Genomic DNA, 15,788 nt, shown 5'->3' with positions numbered 1-15,788 from the left:
TCGACTGACCAGTACTTGCCTAAAAATTGGACATTGACTGACCTGTCACTAACTGACGATCACATTGACTGACCAGGGCCTGCCTAAAAATTGGACATTGACTGACTATGTGACGTTCTCCTTGATTGCCCGTTGACTGACTAAAAATTGGACATTGTCTGACCAGTGACTTACTAAATGACAATCTCATTGAGTGACTAAAAGTAGGTCATTGTCTGACCAGTGACTGACTAACTGACTATCTCATTGACAGACCGGAGACTGACTAAATTTGGACATTGACTGAGTAGTGACTGAGTGACGATCTCATTGACTGAGCACTGACAGACTAAAATTTGGACATTCACTGAACAGGAACTGAGAAAGTGAAGATCTCCTTGCCTGACCAGTGACTGAATAAAAATTGGACATTGACGGACTAAGTGACGATATCACTGAGAGCCTAGTGATTGAGTGACGATCTGATTAACTGACCACTGACAGAATAAAAATTGGACATTCACTGAAAATCGACTGACAAACTGAAGATCTCTTTGCCTGACCAGTGACTGAATAAAAATTGAACATTGACTGACCAATGACTGATTAAGTGACGTCCTTATTGACTGAGCATTGGATTTGGACGGAAGAAATTGCCTTTTTCGATAAGAGAGAAAAAAGATGTTTTCAGTCCAATCGATTGCGCTACAGCTGAAATGGAAACAGAAAATCATTTTAAAATTCTTTTCTAGAGCTACATTTCAGAACTGCAAAATTTAAATGAAATTATATGGTAACCTGAAATTAAAATATTATTTGCAGTTAAATGCCGTTGCCAAATTTGTTTTTCTTGTGCTCTTAAATTAATTTACTAGTTTACACACCATATTCAGTTTTGATTTACCAATATGCTCTATTTTAACTCTAACTTCTCACTGAATTAAGTTAAGCTGTAGCTGTTATTCAAATTTTTGTTAGGCATATTTTCCCTTGTTGTCTGTGCTCCCAATTCGAAGTGACCGTCAGCTACTTCCTTTTTGTTTTTCCTATGTGATTTGTCGGCATTTCGTATAAAAAAACCTCCAGATTATCATTAAAACACGAATAAGGTTGTTATTTTGTATTTTAGATTTTTTTCTCTCTGTGGCCTTCATGTCAAAACTTACTAGAAATAAAAATGAGAATATATTGCTTTCTTTCAAACGAAGTATTTTCAATATTTGTCCCATAACAATATGCCCTGTTATTAAGAATGCTAAGAGTTTTACCCTCTTTTATTCCCGGCCAACGTGCTGGCTGCATGGTTGGCTTCTACAGTTTTCCTTATCTCGATGTATATTAGGCGATTTCCCATAGAACGTTCTCCGCTAAGCCATCCCTCGCGCCGGGCAGGTAACCATCCTTTTCTTTGCCCTTTTCAAATAACCTAACTTTTACTCAAACAAATCAGTCATGACATGAAATTTGAAAGAAATTAATTTAAATAACTTTTATAAAAATGTCTCGATTGGATATATACTGGAAGTTAAAGAATTTACACCCCACAGATACACCCAAAAGAAATATTAAACTGAAAGTTTTCAGACATTGTATTGCGCCCAAAGGAATCATTTTTTCATTTGCAGACATAAACGTTTGGACAGAATTCGGGCTAATGTCCCTCTGGGTTAAAAATATTAAAAAACAGCGTATTTTATAAATTAGAAAATGAACCTTTCATATACTTTCATATAGTTGAATAAATATTTATGAGGCATTATTAATAAAAATGAGAATAAAGGAAATTCTATGAATAATCCTGAAACGTTTAGCCTGAAATTTAAAATTCAAGGTAACTATCGCAAATGACTGAGTGCAGGGGGTGTTCAGGTATCCTTTTAAGGATTTTGCAAAGAATTATATATATAAACAAACGTTATAATTTCATTTTCTAACATATATCGTCTGAGAGGCCTTTTGTTGAACCATCATATTACATCTTGATTCGTAAGAGAAAAGCCTTTTCCTGAAAACATCAAGGTTGATTTTATGCCACTTGTCCTTCCCAATGTTCCACAGTCCGTCCGATGTTTGGGGATGCCACGTATAAAGAGCTTGTTTTAAAAGTACAAATGCACATTAATCCATAGGAGACACATCAGGAGATTTGGTGGATATGCATCTAGAGGGAATAGCTTTAATTGCGGTTTCATATCTCACTTTTTTCAAAACATAAAGCAGTAGATTTAGAGGTATGGTTTGTAGCCTTATCTTGATGGAACTTAATACAGTCAAGATTGTTTGGATAAAGAGATGGAATTTCGACTTTTAATATAGGTGTTTAAAGTTCTTTCTGATTGTAACCCGAATTGATTTTGATATTTTTTTTACTTTCCTTATTTTAAATTTCTCCTTATAAAAGAATCCAGTAAGAACAATAAAACCTTTAGAAAAAAAATTTTTTTTTCTCTGAACCAATATATTAAGTCTTTTGCTCCTCTTTTTCGGCAGTAAATGCATGTTTATCTCTTGCAAGCGTTACACGTATGCCCAAGCTTCATGAGTTGTAACTACACTGAAGTGCCACTAAATTAGGGATAGACATGGCTATGCAAATTGAATAGCGCTGCGCCGCATCTGGACTTACGTGAGGGAGTTGTGATAAATGCACATACAGCTAGCACTATGCTTGTCGATAATCAATTGTTTCATATACCAGTATAGGTAAAATTTCAATATCGGGCAGATAGTAATCTCTCGTCGCATGGGCCATACAATTTATAAAATCCTCAGCGGGATAGGATTTTAACGGTCGACAGTGTCAAGAGCATACCGAAAATGCACGGATGGGGGGAAAAAGAAGTAGCGACTCTGCAAAGTGCAAAGCACATTTAACTTAGAACAATCGTGCTGTGAGACGTCTCAGCCGTATTGTACATGGTCAATGTAGCCAAATATTAGCTCAAATTACCACCTAGCTAAAGCAGGCGACAGTCGTATATCAGTAAAAGACCGTGTATCGCTCCTTTCACCATATGGGCTTCGGAAGCCGTTGACACACCAGGGTATCTTTCCTAAATGCATGCCATCGAGTTGCCATTCTTACCTGGGCAAGAGAATATAGAGAATAGACACTAGTGGACATGAAATATGTAGGAGTGATGAGTCTCGATTACTCTAATTAATACCGATGGGAGGCTCAGAATATGACGAGAGAATCATGAATGTATGAATCCGGTGTGACGGATTGGAACTGTACAAGGCCATGGAGGCTTAATCATGGTCTGGGATGCTTTCTTCTGGTGGTGTTTGGGATCTTTAGTGCTTGTTCTTACCTCCCTCAATATGATTCTGTACGTGGAGTTGATGATCTATCATCTCCATCCATTTATGTCCCTGTCATTCACACGGAAAGGGAGTATCTCAGAAAGATAACTGCGCCTCTCACAGGTTACGGTTGGCTACCGGTTGGTTGGATGGAAGAGTATTCCTATGACTTCTCTGTCATAAGTTGGTTATTAAAAGCCCTGACTTGAAATTCTACTGAGCATCTTTGCAAATTAGTATATCTTATTATTGAGGAATGTAGAGAATTGAAGTGTTATGTTCTATTCACTCGTTTTCCATATTCAGAATGTCTGTTATGATGGTCGTATGAAATGTCATCGTCTATTATGATGTCAAAATGTCGTCTGTTGTGATGGTTTCGTATGTAAGCATATGATTGATAAGCCTTCCTAGCGCTAAATACATTCCCTCTAATAACATATAGGTCATAGTTCATAGGTCTTCGCTTATTTAAGAGGTACAATACCCTGAAAATGTTACCTATCTATATCTGTCCTTAGTGGGTATCATATAAAAGTCAAAAATAAATCCCAATGTTGGAACAAACCTTTTCACTTGAAGTTCGGAATCACATGCAATGTGGCAATATGTAACAGAGGGATAACTTGTGTAAAATAGCGATTTAAAATATCTGAAGCGTAACTTTCACATCGTAAAAGCAAATTAGCACATCTGTAGCATAAACACGTGGGCTTAACTTTATCCTCGTTAGTGCTACGGCTGTAGCGTCCTCCTTGCTCCGCGTCTTGAAGCTAACGGAATATCGTGGCCGTAGTTGTTGATGCATGTAACGTTATCAGGTTCAATGTTTCTTCTAACCTTCTTCGGAAACATACAATGACCTGACTAGAACAGAGAGCTTACTAAAGCTATGTTCACTAATTGTAGTAAGTAGACAGGATACAGACGAAGGGTATACAAAACCCTTTATTTTTTTCTTTATATACAATGACTTCCGTACTTCGGAATACAATGACCCTCCACTCGGGGTCTAACTTAAAAGATATCAAAATAAAACTAAACTCTAATTTAACTTTAGAATAAGATTGGCCTTATAATAACAGAAAGCGTATGTAGCACAGAGACTGTGAACACTACAATACGTTTAATTTATCAAGAGGATTAAAACCTCTGGCCTGGAAGGCAAAGTAGCAACTGCGTAACTTCTAAGGTAAGCGGCCTGCTTCGAACTCACGGCTTCCTCTCTTTTGCTTGGCAAAAAGGCCACACTTAAATATTTGGCGTTCGCCAGACAACTTTGCATAAACTCCTTCACGCTTATAATTCTGGCCGGAAGTAGAAAATAAGAAGTGATAGTAAAGATTTAAAATAAAATAAACGTTAGTAAAACTTAAGATCCTTACATACTTCCCGCCAGAGTTAATTAGTTTGAAACTGAGGTCTAAAACGACCTTGTTGAAAACTTTTAGCTCTAGAAACTAACGCGAGGCCAACCTTTAACAATCATAACTTAGCTAGAAACTAGAAAATTTTAAAAGAAAGAAATTTGTTACAATAGCAGCTCCCGGAATATACAACAATCTTTTTTCTTTTTCATCTGTACTGCATCAAAACAGGAGCTTTATTCAATTCTGGTTCCTTCCAGAGATCTGGAAGGAAAACTAGTTTAATGAAATGTTACAGAATGACATTGCAAATAACATATAGAATATACTTTTCTTAACATTCTTATTTCATTCATAACTATTTTAATTATCTCTCCCCGTGCTCTCTGACATGTGTTGTAAAAACACCAAACACGAATGTGTTTCTGTCTATGTGTTCAACACTTCCTCCTACAATCAAAACACTAATGTGTTAAAATTCAACATACGAGACCTCTTAACACACCCTAATTTCAACTCTAGACCCTGAGGTACTATTCTGAAAGTGGCTAACTCTAAAGTGTAGCGTCAGAGAGCCTAACTACATCATTCAACCTTTAACACATATTCACCATGATTTAATCTTTACAGTCACACGAATAACAAATTTTTTAACATTACTTTCACTTTTACCATATCACGGTATTTCTAAACATTCAAAATAACAGTTCACATGTATACAAGAACATATCAAGATGCCGTTAATTTTACACATTTGAAAACATACATTAGTAGTACATTGTTAACTTCTATTCTTTTCAAAGCAAGTGCCAATTCTTTCTACATTGAAATAATACTACATTTCAAAAAGTCTTTCAAACTAAAACTTCTTTCTTGTTAGAATGTTTTAAATAAAATTTATACAATAACTTTTTACAATATTTAAGTCTTTATACAACGCTATTATACATCAACTTTAGTTTTACGCGCGAGTAATTGAAAAACATAATAAGAAAATCGGTCACAACTCATTTCTCGCCCTTTTGGCGATAAAGGTACACCTCGCATGAGGTAAAACTTCTTGATATCTGCCACTTGCAGTAAGAATGAAAGATTAACTTAAGTTTGTAAAGTAACATAAAATTTTACTTATCTTTGTAATATTCAGACATCCTTTTCTGGGCCCAGTCTTTAAAGGTGCTGCAGACCGTAGCTTGGTTGATCCTCCTTCTTGTACGGGCTCGCCCTTCAGTGCTTTCCTCTGGAAGCTTCCGTTTTTCACCACTACGGCCACCCTTGAACATCTTCCTTCTGTCCTCTGCTTGTGGTCTTGGCCGTTTGAAGGCAGCTGGTCTTGGTGGAACCGGGAAACTTCTGTCGTGATCCTGCTTGGACCTCGTTGTTGGCCGTTCAAATTTTTCTTGTACTTTTTCCTCCGCCGCTGATGGCCCTTCCGCAGTTCGGCGACTTTTGCTGCGGAGAGTTCTGTCGGATGAGTCAATCTTCCGTTTCACAGCCGGGTTATAGTTGCCGTCCTTTCTCCCGGTCTTTTCCACATACGTCGTCCTTCTCCCTTCTTCATTCTGGGGGTGTTCGTGAACTCTGTTTTTTGGACGGTGGAACGGCTTCTTTTTCTTTGTACCTTCAATTTTTCCGCGGGGCAATTTTCTTTTCACTTGCTTCTGTCTCTCATTGGCTTGCCCTTGTACTTGTCGTTTTCCCACCTCTGGAACTTGTACCTGCGGTGTCTGCCGTCCCGGATCCTGCAAAAGATCTGAAAAGATTTGCATTTTATTACGGTCATAGAATGGTTTTATCTGGTCAATGTTTGCGGAACAGGTTTCACCATTTCTTGCCTTTAATACTACAACAGCGTGAGTTATTTTTTCTATAACATATGGTCCTTCAAAGCGTGGGAAAAATTTGGCAGTTTTATCTTCTGGTGCTGAAGAAAGTGAATGCTTAATTTTTAGTACTTCATCCCCTACTTTATAAGTTACTCCCCGTCGTTTCAAGTCATAATACAATTTTTGTTTTCTTTGTGCTACTTCTGTATTCTTTTTTGCTTCTTTTATTAGTTTTTCTATATCACCCATTTTAAATTCTGGGGCTCTTTGTTGCACATAAAATAGTTTATCTAACGGTGTTATAATCTTTCTGCCTAGAAATAACTCAGCAGGAGTTTTTCCCGTTGTATCATGTTTTGCGGTCCTAAGGGCGAAAGCAAATTCATTGACATAGTTATCCCAGCTTTTATGAAAATTTTTAACATAACTACGGATAATTTTCACTATATTTCTGTTGACCCGTTCCGCTATATTTGATTGCGGCCGATACGGGACCATTTTTAAATGACGTATGCCCAGTTTTTGGCACATGTCTTCAAATATATTACTTACAAATTGAGGACCATTATCCGATATAACTTTTAGGGGCGCCCCGTATTTTAAAATATATTTATTTAAAATAGAATCGGTAACTAATTTCGCGGAGGCTCGTTTTAAGGGAACAATTTCGGTCCATTTACTAAAATGATCAACTATAACAAGGAGATAGCGACTTTTGTTTAACTGACTTTTTGGGAAAGGGCCCAATAAATCGATGCCGATTATTTCATTTGGAAATTCGGATTTAATACTATTTAGAAACCCGGCCGGGCGGAAATTAATATAATTAACGGCTTGACATGTTGGGCAGGACTGGACATACGCCCTTGTTAACTTTTGCAGTTCAGGAAAGTAGACTGCCTCGCGTACGCGTTGAGTAGTTTTTCGAATACCAGCATGAGAAGCTAAAGGGCTGTCATGGAGCTCTTGCAGGATATTTAATCTAAGACTAGCTGGGATAACAGGTCGAAATTCGTTGTTGGAATTCGTAGTTTTTGTATAAAATAATAGACCATCTATTAGTTCGTAATGGGCCGCCCTATTTCTTATCGCCACAATATCTTGGTGGCTAAAATTTTCAGGATCCTTCAAATACTCATAAATACTTCCAAACTCAGGATCCTTACCCAGTTCGGTTATTACAGTTTCTCGGGAATTTATTGTACACGCTGTCAGCATTGCAACTTTTACGGTATTACCCTGTTCGTCTAATTTAATTCGTGACAGGGCATCTGCTACGATATTTTCCTTTCCGGGGGTATGCTTGATTACCAGATTATATTCTTGCAGCTTGAGTGCCCATCTTATTAACCTTGCGGATAAATTTTTTCCAGAGTACAATCTAGTTACCGCCGCATGATCAGAATATACTGTTATCGGCGCCTTTCCAAAATAGACTCGGAACTTTTGCACTGCTAACAGAACTGCAAGTGCCTCTCTCTCGGTCGCGGAATAGTTTCTTTGTGTTTGATTTAAAGTTCGGCTAAAAAATGCTACTGGCTGCTGATTTTGCGAAAGTACCGCTCCTACCGCATAATCCGAAGCATCCGCTGAAATTTCTAAATTTTCATCCTTTTCAGGAAATTTCAACACAGGGGCTTGCGTTAATGCTTGTTTTAATTTTTCGAAAGCACTATTGGCTTCGGCCGTCCACGAGAATCTTGCCTTTTTCCTTTTTAATTTTAACAATGGCTCAGCGATAGCCGCAAAATCTTTTATAAAGGACCTATAATATGAACAAAGTCCTAGAAAAGAAGAGAGCTTCTTAGCCGTGTTTGGAGTCAGATACTTTTGTACAGCGATTATTTTTGATTCATCTGTCTCGATCCCTTTTTGCGATATTTTGTAACCTAAATATTTTAATTCAGGGGCTGCAAATTTGCATTTTTCGACATTAACTTTTAGACCGGCCTCATTTAATAAAGAAAACACCTGTCTTAAATCCTGTACATGTTGGTCTAGATTATCACTAGTAATAATGATATCGTCTAAATAGATAAATGTGGACTTTCCGAGAACAGGTCTTAACACAATGTCCATGCATCGCTGAAATGTTGCTGGGGCGCCTGAAAGGCCAAACGGCATTCGCAAAAATGCATAAGTGCCAGACTTGGTTATAAAAGCAGTCTTAGGCACGTCCTCAGGCCTGATCCCTATTTGAAAATAACCATTCGTTAAGTCTAAAGTTGTCATAAATTTGGTTGATTTTATGTTCCTTAAAATTTCTTCTATAATCGGTAACGGATATACCGGATATTTCGTTATGGAATTTAATTTACGGTAATCAATAGCGAATCTCCACCTTTTTGGATGCTCCAAAGGATAATCATTATTTTTCTTACATAAAACCACCGGACTAGCATAACTACTTGAGATAGGCGTTACGATCTTTTTACGTAGCATATCGGTAATATGCCATTCTATAATTTTTTCCTTATTCTTATCATACCGGTATGGTTTTTGACGAACCGGCAATGCATCTCCGGTGTCAATACTATGGTTAGTAACCTGGGTAAATCCTGGAATATCACTAAATAAGGAAGCAAATTCACTTACCACTTGTCGGATTCTATCTTGCTCGTCGTTAGGCATGTGGTCGAGATTTAACCTTGGCGGTTCAACCTTTTCTACACGCACTGGTTTCATTGTCAGCTTAAGGGACGCTTCATTAAAATCCAGTGTAGCTTGTGCGTCTGAAAGAAAGTCTATTCCTAGTATTAAGTGTGCTTGCAAATTCTTTACTATAAAAAACATCACCTTTACTTGTTCGTCCTTGATACGGATGTACAAAGGTACTTTACCTACGCACTTACATTGTTCTCCTTGCGCCGCTAATACTGTTGTATTATCCGCATTATATATGCGGTATTTGCGAAAATACTTTCTAAAAAAGACTTCTGCCACACAGGAACACTGCGCGCCGGTATCCAGGAGTGCGGTGGCCGGGATATTATTTACCAAGACTTCAATCTTCGGAAGAGTTAAATTTTTCACCATTACTGTATTTAACTTGTAGGAAGAGGGGTTTTCGTGGCCTTCGGATTTCCGCACCCTCTCGTCAGCAGAAATCCGTTTTAGTTTAAATTATTTTTTCTTTCGGTGCTTTCCTTTTTTCTCCACTGGCCTTGAGACTTTTTTTCTGGGTTGCTATTGAACTGTCGACGTTCGCCGGCTGTTTTTGAATGCTCGGGTTTCCTTGCCCACTGATTCGCTTTTTCTCCGTAGCCATGTGCTTGAGTTTGCTGTAGTCTTGGCGTACCAAATTGGTTTCGCTGTTGATATTGGCGTCTTCTTTCGACGTCCGCCGTTCTTCTACTTTCAAACTGGATTGCTAGCTCAAATAATTTTTCCAGTGTAGTCGGATTTCTCAATTCACTAAAGTCTTGCACTTGGGGTAGTAACCTCGGCAAAATCACTTGAATTATTTCAGGATCCGGACGGTTTCCATACAAGAGCTTGAAAACGTGAATTTTTCTTAAAATAAACCTGGAGAGGTTTTCCATTCTTTGTTGATATATACTGAAAAGTTCTGTTTCTAATTTCGCACGATCCCTTACAACAGGGAAGGCTTTTAGTAGGGCAGTCTTGAAATTTTCGTAGGTATAGGTGGGACTTCCTGCTTGACCCAAGAGACTTCTGCCGATACATTTGAACCAGTTAAGCGCTTGGCCCCTCAAAGCGCTGGTAGCTAAGGTAACTTTTTGAAACTCGTGCACGGGGTAGAGCATGAAGTGGTCATCCAATTTTCCCAAAAAACTGGTTACCTGTGAGTTTCCATTAAACGTTGCTTCTGGTTTCATCGAAGCGCGCATGGTCTGGACAATATACCCAAATCCTTCCAGGGCGGCAGCTGGCATTTCTGGATTCTGAGCTGTTTCTGCAGGCAGCACAGGTTCTTCTTGAAACTCGGCCATGGTTATTCTTCGTCGGGCGCCACTATCAGGTTCAATGTTTCTTCTAACCTTCTTCGGAAACATACAATGACCTGACTAGAACAGAGAGCTTACTAAAGCTATGTTCACTAATTGTAGTAAGTAGACAGGATACAGACGAAGGGTATACAAAACCCTTTATTTTTTTTCTTTATATACAATGACTTCCGTACTTCGGAATACAATGACCCTCCACTCGGGGTCTAACTTAAAAGATATCAAAATAAAACTAAACTCTAATTTAACTTTAGAATAATATTGGCCTTATAATAACAGAAAGCGTATGTAGCACAGAGACTGTGAACACTACAATACGTTTAATTTATCAAGAGGATTAAAACCTCTGGCCTGGAAGGCAAAGTAGCAACTGCGTAACTTCTAAGGTAAGCGGCCTGCTTCGAACTCACGGCTTCCTCTCTTTTGCTTGGCAAAAAGGCCACACTTAAATACTTGGCGTTCGCCAGACAACTTTGCATAAACTCCTTCACGCTTATAATTCTGGCCGGAAGTAGAAAATAAGAAGTGATAGTAAAGATTTAAAATAAAATAAACGTTAGTAAAACTTGAGATCCTTACAACGTAAGTGAGCGGAGCATAGTTGCACTGACCAGTTGTTGAAATTTTTAACGCATAATACACATCAATGTGCTGCCCCAAGGTTTCGCAAAGTCCATATCGATTTATCAGCAATAATTAAGTAAATGTAATAAAGAGTAAATAATGGAAAGGAGAAAAAACACTATGTACACTAAGTACATCGATCACCAAAACTCATTTTGGTGTATCGTTCTCGCTAATTATATAACGTAAGTTCATGTTACGCTAACCAGTTGATTTTATCTTAAAGAGGTGATTATTAAAGAATTAAAAATAGTTTTATGTATTTTTGTATTGTGTATATATTTAGCTTCATTTTTACCCAGTCAAAGGTAGATGAAACCCTTTCCATCAGAGTGGCAGGTAAACATGATTCTCTGTGCTTTGCACTAATAAATCCAAGACAAATTCATGTTCTGAAAGTACTTTTTGTATAAAAGTATTTTCCCAGAGTATTCAAGTATTTAATAATAATAATCTCTGGTTATATATATCTATATGTACATATAAGTATTACGTATATGCTTTGTATTGCAAGAAACCCCCAAAAAAGAAACATTTTTTTGAATATGTATTTCAGCGGCAGTTTAGCGTTGGTTCGTTTATTAATTAAAAGTTACTAAAACGCTAATTTTCGCCCTCATTTTTCCAAATGGCAACAGTGCTGATATCATCAACAATGGCGACAGGGATACAACAGCAATAATGGTTGCCTGCCATTATTGCTGATGTAATGAGAGAGAATTCCCGATTTTATGCGATTTTATCAAAAAAGATGATGGTTCGGTAAAACCATCGAAACTAGTCCTGTGAAGATTTTGTAAATTAACGCTGATTTTTGTTGTTTGACTTCTGAATTAGTTATGACCTATATGTTATTAGAGGGAATGTATTTAGCGCTAGGAAGGCTTATAAATAATAAACTCAATCATATGCTTACATACGAAACCATGACAACAGACGACATTTTGACATCATAATAGACAACATTTCATACGAACATCATAACAGACATTCTGAACATGGAAAACAAGTGAATAGAACATAACACTTCAATTCTCTACATTCCTCAATAATAAGATATACTAATTTGGAAAGATGCTCAGTAGAATTCAAGTCAGGGCTTTTAAGTAACCAATTTATGACAGAAAAGTCAGAGGAATGCTCTTCGATCCAACCAACCAGTAGCCAACCGTAACCTGTGAGAGGCGCAGTTATCTTTCTGAGATACTCCCTTTCCGTGTTAATGACAGGGACATAAATGGAGATGATAGCTCATCAACTCCACGTACAGAATCATATTGAGGGAGGTAAGAACAAGTACTAAAGATCCCAAACACAACCAGAAGAAAGCATCCCAGACCATAATTAAGCCTCCACGGCCTTGTACAGTTCCAATCCGTCACACCGGATTCATACATTCATGATTCTCTCGTCATATTCTGAGCCTCCCATCGGTATTAATTAGAGTAATCGAGACTCATCACTCCTACATATTTCATGTCCACTAGTGTCTATTCTCTATATTCTCTTGCCCAGGTAAGAATGGCAACTCGATGGCATGCATTTAGGAAAGATACCCTCGTGTGTCAACGGCTTCCGAAGCCCATATGGTGAAAGGAGCGATACACGGTCTTTTACTGATATACGACTGTCGCCTGCTTTAGCTAGGTGGTAATTTGAGCTAATATTTGGCTTCATTGACCATGTACAATACGGCTGAGACGTCTCACAGCACGATTGTTCTAAGTTAAATGTGCTTTGCACTTTGCAGAGTCGCTACTTCTTTTTCTCCCCATCCGTGCATTTTCGGTATGCTCTTGACACTGTCGACCGTTAAAATCCTATCCCGCTGAGGATTTTAGAAATTGTATGGCCCATGCGACGAGAGATTACTATCTGCCCCTTATTGAAATTTTACCTATACTGGTATATGAAACAACTGATTATCGACAAGCATAGTGCTAGCTGTATGTGCATTTACCACAACTCCCTCACGTAAGCCCAGATGCGGCGTAGCGCTATTCAATTTGCATAGCCATGTCTATCCCTAATTTAGTGGCACTTCAGTGTAGTTACAACTCATGAAGCTTGGGCACAGGTGTAACGATTGCAAGAGATAAACAAAAGACTTAATATATTGGGTCAGAGAAAAAAAAAACATTTTTTTTTTTAAAGGTTGTAAAGTTGAGCGCTTCCAATCTGCACGCAAGAAAGTGGTGAGTGCTGAGAACTGGAAATAGACCAAAGTCTTGAGAAGGGTTTAAATTCCTTTTTATTCAACTTTAGAAATTACAAATGCGTGCTCTTGACGCTCACAAACTACGCCGACCCGGCGGTAAAATAAAAATAAGAATCTGGAAAGAGATAATAACAAGTGACTAACTACAAGGCTCTCTAAACGTAACTAACCTCACCGTGTTCTAAAATACCGCTGATAATTCAGCAAACTCTGAATATTACGTTGAAAGATTAACAATTTGCCGAGGCAAGCACACAGGCCGAAACGCGCGGTTCTTCAATTTCTAACTAGCCACCTCCACACTCGTAAAGCAAGAAAGCACACTTTCGAACTCGTTTCCTTTCTATTTAACTCAGATACTTCCGCTGATAATTTGAATCCTTGCGCGTTCTACTAAAATTTACATACTCTGGCATTGGCAATTCCAGGGGAAAGTAAGGCTTGACAGGAAAGATAGTTTAAACTTAAAATAAATGCTAGTTAAAATAAATATAAACCCTACATTTGCCGCTGCCAGAATTGGGAAAACTTGGAAGCAGGTCCTACAAACGACCTGTTGAATAGTTTCTACAATTCTGAACTAAATTTTAACAGCCTCGTTTACATAAAAAAAATCTGTTATCTCACAAAAGGTATAATAAATTTCTGTGTATACTTATTTAATTCTCTCTTCTTACAGCAACTTTTCCTGGACTTCAGCAATCAATCTGTTCTCTTCCTTCCAGCATCTGGAAGGAATAAGTATCAGTATCTTTCTAAATACATTATAATTTACACTTTCTTGACACTGAATAAGTTTTTGTTTTTGAACGATTTATTTTCCTTAGTTACTACTTAATTCACATTCATTCAAGTATTCAAACATGAATTTAACTTTAGCCTGGCTCTCCACCATGTGTGGTGTAAAACGGGGATATTCGTGTTTTAGTATTGCAACACTTCCCCTAACCACAATGATTTGTTAGAATTCAACGACGAAATAGTGACACCTTACTCGACATTCTACAACTCGATGAGCTACTTTAACATTCTTAAAATTCAAGTGTAGGTGGAGAACCCTACAAAACACATTCATTCTAAATTCCCCCTTATTCATCTTTAGACATGCAGGCTTTCGCTCTAAAGCATGATCCTATCTACAGTTTAATACTTAAATTTGAATTCATTGCTTTTGAGCATTAACTTTTAGCATCTAAAATTTTATGCTTCTAGACTAAATTCTACTTTTACATAACTTTCAAGTATTTACGTATATTTACAAAATTCTAATACATATGAATTTTACAATTTACCATAAAATGAATAAGAGAAAAATAGATTTTTACTTTACTAATTCTTCGCCAAGCTGGCGGCACTGAAACTAAAGTTCTTATTAATACAAGAATACGAAGTTATTTTTATCTTCGGCCAAATTCTGGCTTTAACATAACAGAATTAGTCTTTCGACCAACAGAAACTGTTTGTTCTTAGATTTTATACTTAAAGAAAATAATACTTTTGCCTTAGCTAAATAAAGTAAAACAAAACTAAGCCTCAACCGAGACACATTGACTTCCGTCAAAACATAGAACTTCGTATTTACGCATAACATTTCGGAACAAAACAAAAAAATTTTATAGAAGATTTTAACTTATCTTTGAGTTTTCGATGATTGGAACTCCGACATTCTTTTCTGGCAGAACTGCTCCCACGTTATAGGTTTCATGGACGTCAGTCTTCTCCTTAGAGTCCTCCGAATGTCGTCCACGTTATTTTTTCTTTTTCGCCCTCTAAATGCTGGCCTCTTGGAGTGGTAGTCATCGGGTTGCTGTCTTTTCCGTTTTTCCCCTGGACGGCTGGTCTTTGCGTCCTCCGGTCTGGAGTCATGCTTGAATTTCTTGTTGTTCGTGGTCTTTTCGTTCCTCCTGCTGTCTTTTCATTTTCGGGAACGGCGGCCTTGTTTGCATCTGACTCTCTGGCCCTGGGAGCGTTCTCCTCGACGTAGCATTTCTACTGCGATACGTTGTAAGTGGTGTTTTCCTCTTTACCAAGGTTTCTTTACGCGGCGGCTTTGCTTTCTTGTTTTCTTAAATGCTGGAGTCTAAAAGTTTTCGTTTCTCCTTTTCGGTACCGTCGCATGGGTTGTAGAAGGGCTACGTTTCTCTTCAGTTCTCTGCTTCTTGGGTGGTGGAACGGGTGACGTTACTTTTGGACCTTCTACTTCTTTTACGCTTGAGTCCTGCAAGAAACTTTTAAGGATTTCAAAATCAGTTTGATTATAATATTTTTCACCTGGCCGGGACTTGCTTTACAGATTTCCCCTCTCTCGTTCTTAAGGTACAATACGACTCCTTTGATTTCCTGAATTACATAGGGGCCTTCAAATTTTGGAGCTAACTTTGCAGTAAAATTGTCTGGGGCACTTGATAAAGAAAATTTCCGCTTCAACACTTTATCCCCAACTTTAAAATCTGCTTCACGGCGTTTTCTATCTTAATATACTTTTTGCCTATTAATGGCC

The sequence above is a fragment of the Stegodyphus dumicola genome, chromosome 11 (assembly GCF_044657685.1).
Source record: "Stegodyphus dumicola isolate Sdum_Otavi_A_Nest chromosome 11, ASM4465768v1".
Taxonomy (NCBI): Eukaryota; Metazoa; Arthropoda; class Arachnida; order Araneae; family Eresidae; genus Stegodyphus; species Stegodyphus dumicola.
This window is presented reverse-complemented; position numbering follows the sequence as displayed.